Here is a 5877-nt window from a genome sequence, read left to right on the forward strand (position 1 = left end):
TCCTACAGACTCCCAGTTATTTAAGCGAGGTTTCTTGCGGGCATAAGCGTTTGTCACTGTTGGACAGTTTACAGGATTGGGGCCATTGTAAGTGAAATCCCATCTCTTCTTTCTTTCTTTCTTTCTTTCTTTCTTTCTTTCTTTCTTTCTTTCTTTCTTTCAGGATTTTAAAAAGTTTTACGTTTCTGCATTCAAAAAACAAAAACAAAATGTCTCACAGTTTGCATGGTTGTATGAATATTAGAGTGTACAGTGAATGGAAGGCAACGTGAAATTCTTTGGAAGCTGTGTTCTGTGGGATAACTAGAAATTAGCTGAATCACCTCAGATATATCCAAACCTCATTGTTATTTAGGCCAAATCCTCAAAAGTATTTAGCTGCCTAACATTATAGATTTCAGTGAGAGGGCGTTAGTGGTGAATAAATGAAAAATATACTGCAAGCAAATCTCTCAGTATTTTAAATGTAGCTACAGTATGTAGGTACTATGGTGTAACTATGTTTATTACCAAGGGTCAATGTGGCAGTTCGAACAACAGCTACCTCAAACCAAACCTCAAAAGAACCTCTTCTTGCAGAAAAAAATATTTGGTGAAGGGTCCCCATCCACCACCCATAATTTCTCCCCTGGATCAAGAAGCCCTGAAGATGATCTAAGGTCCAGTTCACTGTTGTCCTGCACCTTGTGTTTGTTATTAAACCAGTGTCAGTTGCTGAGAAACACTTCTATTCTGGTTTGGTAGCATTTTTAACCTAAGATCAAGTGTAGTATCTGTTATCAGTTTAATATCTTGAACTGATGTAATTGACTGCATGTGGTTCAGGGTAATGATAAACCCTAATAGCATAAGGATAAGCAGGTCAATTGATTAGTCTCCTCCATTGAAAGGACAATGGGACAGATAGACAACAAGGCCTGTTGGAAAGGTCTTTCACATGGGATAGGAGGGAGTTTGGTTTGGTGAGGGCTTCCCAGCTCTTGGTAAATTTGGATGAACATTTTAACTTTTGGATGCCTATCAACATTAAGCCTCCAAAGCTTGAGGTTGGACCATCACTAATTATTAGCCATATTTTTAAAAATTAGATGGCCAAGGCATAAAGAAGCCCGAGCTATGCATGTCAGCTGAAAAAGGTTGATTCCTAGCCTGCGAGACTGCTGATGGTGATATGAATAATATATTTTAAAATGACAAACCATGGCATGTGTCTACATTTAATTTCAGCACATTCATATTTTATTTAATGCTCTTATCCGTAGGTAGAAAGAGCTTAGATATTTCACTTTAATTAAAACTCAATAGGAGCAACAAACCAACAAACAATGGAATTGTGTTATGCATTTTTCGGTGCCTGACTTGAAACAATGAAGACTCAGAGGTTCTGAGCACTCATAATTCCAGTTGAAATTAATAGGAACATCAGGTGCTTCACACCTTTCAAAAGCAGGCCTGAGGTGCCTCAGGTTGGGGACCCAGAAATTGAGGCACCCAAAATCACTTGCTGCTTGTGAAAATGTTGGCCTTAATCCCTGAATCCTGCCTCCTTCTGCGATGCTTTTTAGCAACCTAATACCTAGGCACAACTAGATTCCAAAGGAGCAGCAACATTTCTGTGAATATTTTCACATTAGAGCACTGCCAATGACTTCCAGTGGTGAAATTCTGATGTGATCTTCTCCTCCCCTGTTTGCCAGTTAGAGCTAAGACAGAGCTGTGCTGAGCTGCTACAACTATAGATAACTTCAAGCCACCTCCAGAGGCATAATGTCTGCCCGATCTCCCACAAAATGGTGCTCTCTCCAGATACAATCTGGCCCTTGACCAGCCTATCTATCTTAAGGCTTTGTACTGTCACCCATTGTCACAGTATCTGTGTGCCTTCCATGTAAACTCAAAAGCAAATTGAAGTCCATAGTGGACATTGTGGAGCCTGCAGTTGCTCTGTGCCAGTTTCCTCTGCCAGTATCATCGCCAATGAGGTTAATCTGAGGCGTGATTATTGCTAGTTGAATAATACTTAACTATCTCTCAGAGTTTTGTGAGAATTAATTAGTTAGTATTTGTACAACACTCTGAAAAATATAAAGCATTATAGCCCAGATCCTCAAAGTGATTTAGGCATTGATTTCAATGGAAATTAGGGGCCTAAATACCTTGAGGATCTGGGCCTATGTACTAGTCACTGATGATTGCTACAACCTTGCATATTGAAACGATCAATACCTTTGATTCATGCCAGTATTCATGGTATTATTAAATTAATAAATTACTTTAATATAGATTTAACTCTGTTACATGGTAATTTGTTCAAACTGGTCAGAGTGCCCTTGGAACGAAGGCTAAGAGAACAACTTGGCCTTTTATATTACACCGTCATTATAACATGAACCTGCAAAACCACTGATATTCAGAAAGCCAAAGAGTGCATACTATCATAGTAGTATTTAAAAGAACTTCCTAAATAGCTCTTTTACGCTGGCTTCATCTCTTGCAGGCTCATATGAGAAAAAACTTTCAATGTAATTTATTATATGTCAGTGTTCTCTAGCTCCAAATGTATCCCCGCTTCAGTTCCTTGACTTCAGTATAACAGAGGATCCAGAAACAGCTGTTTTGCATGACAGATTACACTGTTACACCCAGTCTTATAATTAGGATGGAACGTAGATATGTTACATCCACATTTAGGAAAAGAGCGACAAAAGATTAATTGCTATCTATTAAAATTCTAAATTCATCATCACTTGACATTTTCTTCGTTTTATGACACAGTGGAAGAAGTCCAATACATTTGTGAAATGAATCCAGTATGTGCTAATCAGCCATGCCGACCTCATTCAAACTTGAGGGCCCAAATGTATTATAAAGCATAATTACTTCAGAGCTAAAATCTTAAGCAAGGCTTTACGAGGGCCATGTCTATGAAATGCAAATTGAAATTGCCATGGTTCATGTATAAACAGGGAACCTAATCAAGTAAAACCCATATAAACAAGGACTTCTTCTTAAATAGCCCCAAAAACAAAACATAAAAGTGATATTAGAGTCCACATTTTATAAAGTATTTGAACACTGCTTCTATTTTTTTTAATGAATTTTAAGGCCTGCAATGTTCTGAAGGTTTTCTATGTGTTTTAAGTTATGCATTTTTAATTTCTTTTATATTAGCTGGCAGATGTCACAATAGAATATCATTCGAATTTTCAGCCTAATTATGCATGCCATCACACGGTATCCGGGTAGAATATTATGAGTTCTGAGTACCAGTTTTTCATTTTTTATTAGGGCAATTAATCTATTTGCATATTAGTCCACTTGTATCATAAGATTTTTAATATCGGGATGCCAGTCATTTATGTTCAATAAGAGGGGAGGGAATATTGGTCTTTTTTCAGGATTGTGGTTTAACTTCTGTGAACACCATTTCAGAGACATTTAAGACAGCAGATTATTTCTCTTTTGAAGATAATTATAAAAGTTTTTATTGAAAAATTAAGTTGATGAAGACAAAGTGGGGTCAAAGCTGACATAGGCAAATGATTCCTCACCATGAGAAACCCCATCTCTGATAAAATGCTCAGTTGAAACCAGAGCTTTTGTTCTGAGGTTGGGAATACTCATATTTGCTTACTACGTGCAATCAGGTTAAAGTGAAAGCAAACCTGCTTTGCCTTTCTCATCTATATGCATCACACGGAAACAAAAAACAAAAAAACCCAGACACTAGCACTTCATTACTGTTTTGTAATACCCATAACGTAATTTATCCTGAAATGATTATAGTTTGATGATCAGCTAATTAGGAGAACACATTATAATTTTCATAGGCTATTTGTAAAGTATTATGTCTGAGAGATTTAATATAAGTTGATTCATAAACATTTGCTCAAAAGTAACACAAACAAAATATAAGAGAGAGAGTGGTACAAAAATGTTGTTTCATGACAATGGTAGTAACTGTATTTTGTAACAAATAGTCATCCGGCTGGGTATGGAAACAAACTGAAGTCACAGGAAATTTAAATGGGATGTTTGAATCTTCAAAAACACATTATCTATGTTTATGTGTAAATTAATATTTTCCTCAATAGCTTTCCCTCTACGTACATTCTTTGTTGTTTTTGTCAAATGTTAAGACTATTTCATTGTTTTATATGCAGAAAGTTACAGAAACTAGCTAGACTATACCTGACAGGTATTTGTCTAACCTGTTCTTTAAAACTTCCCATGATGGGGATTCCACAGCCTCCCTTAATAACCTATTCCAGTACTCAACTACAATCCTTATAGTTCATTTTTTCCCCTAATATCCTAACTTAAATCTCCCTTGCTGCAGATTAATGATATGTCTATACTTGGAGCCCGGGGTGTGATTCCCAGCTCATGTAGACGTACTTGTGCTGTCATTGAGCTACTGCGTCAGAAATAGTGGTGCAGCTGGGGTAACACTGGCAGCGCCAAATGGCAGCACAGATTAGTCGTGTTGAATACAAACCCACCTGAAGCCCCCGAGTAGGTACTCAGCATGGCTAGCACATACTGCCCCTTGCTGCTGCCCATGCTACCCCAATTACACTACTATTTTTAGCATGCTAGCTCAATGAGTGCTAGTCTATGTATGTCTACATGAGCTGGGAATTGCATCCCCAGTGCCAAGTGTAGAAGTAGCCTAAACCAATTACTTTGTATCCTCTCTTCAGTGGAGGTGGAGAACAATTGATCACTGTCCTTTTTATAACAGTCCTGAACAAATTTAAAGACTGTCGTCAGTTCCTCCTTTAATCATCTTTTCTGAAGACTAAACAACATGCTCAGTTTTTTTAACCTTTCCTCATTGGTCAGGTTTTCTAAACCTTTCATTATTTTTGTTGCTTTCCGCTGGACTCTCTCCAGTTTGTCCATGTCTTTCTTAAAGTGTGGCACCCAGAACTGGACTCTGTCCTCCAGGTGAGAACTCAGCAGTGCTGAGTTGAGTGGAACAATTATCTCCTGTGTCTTATATACACCACTCATGTTAATACACCCCAGAATGACAGTTGCCTTTCTAGCAACTGCATCACGTTGTTGACTCATATTTATTGTGTGATCCACTATAATTCCAAGCTCCTTTTCAGCAGTACTACTAGTTAGCCCATTATTTCCCAATTTGTAGTTGTGCGTTTGATTTTCTTCCATCTTGTTGATTTCAGACTATTTCTCTAATTAATGAACTAAGGTTGTTTTGAATTCTAATCCTTTCCTCCAAAGTGCTTGTAAGCCTTTCCAGCTTCGTGTTCTCCATAAATGTTATACATTTATGCATACTCTCCACTCCATTATCCAAGTCATTAATGAAAATGTTGAATCGTACTGGACCCAGGAGAGACCCCTCCAGGACCCCAATAGACACATCCTCCCATTTGGCAGAGAACCATTGATTGATAACTACTCTTTGAGTACAATTTTTCAACCTGTTGTACACCCACCTTATAGTTATTTCATCTAGATCATACTTCCCTAGTTAGTTTATGAGAATGTCATGTAGTTTATGAGAATGTCATGACTGTATTAAAAGCCTTACTAAAATCAAGATATATCACCTACTGCTTCCCACCCCACCCCCGCAATCCACTAGGCCAATAACCCTGTCAAAGAAGAAAATTAGGTTGGTTTGTCATGTTTTATTTTTGAGAAATCCATGTTGGGTATTACTTGTCACCAGACATGCCAAACCTGTGAAAAAAACACGGAAATTGGGCTTGTTTTTGGCTTAATTAGCTTGTGAGTTGCTTGTTGGCTAGGTTTTTGACTTGTTGCTTGTTTGGCTTGTTTGGCTTGTTGCTTGTTGCTTCTTTTTTTTTTTATTGGCTCCCGGCAAGCAGGCGCAAGTGGGGG

General features: G+C 37.8%; 1 non-coding gene across 1 annotated transcript; it reads left to right on the forward strand.

Annotated features, from left to right (window-relative positions):
- The first annotated feature begins 1948 nt into the window (after positions 1-1948).
- On the forward strand, positions 1949-2096 carry LOC140916666 (U4 spliceosomal RNA). Its single transcript, XR_012160583.1, has one exon. It is a non-coding gene; the product is annotated as a U4 spliceosomal RNA (small nuclear RNA).
- Positions 2097-5877: the final 3781 nt, after the last annotated feature.

Source organism: Lepidochelys kempii, chromosome 8, assembly GCF_965140265.1.
Source record: "Lepidochelys kempii isolate rLepKem1 chromosome 8, rLepKem1.hap2, whole genome shotgun sequence".
NCBI classification, from domain to species: domain Eukaryota; kingdom Metazoa; phylum Chordata; order Testudines; family Cheloniidae; genus Lepidochelys; species Lepidochelys kempii.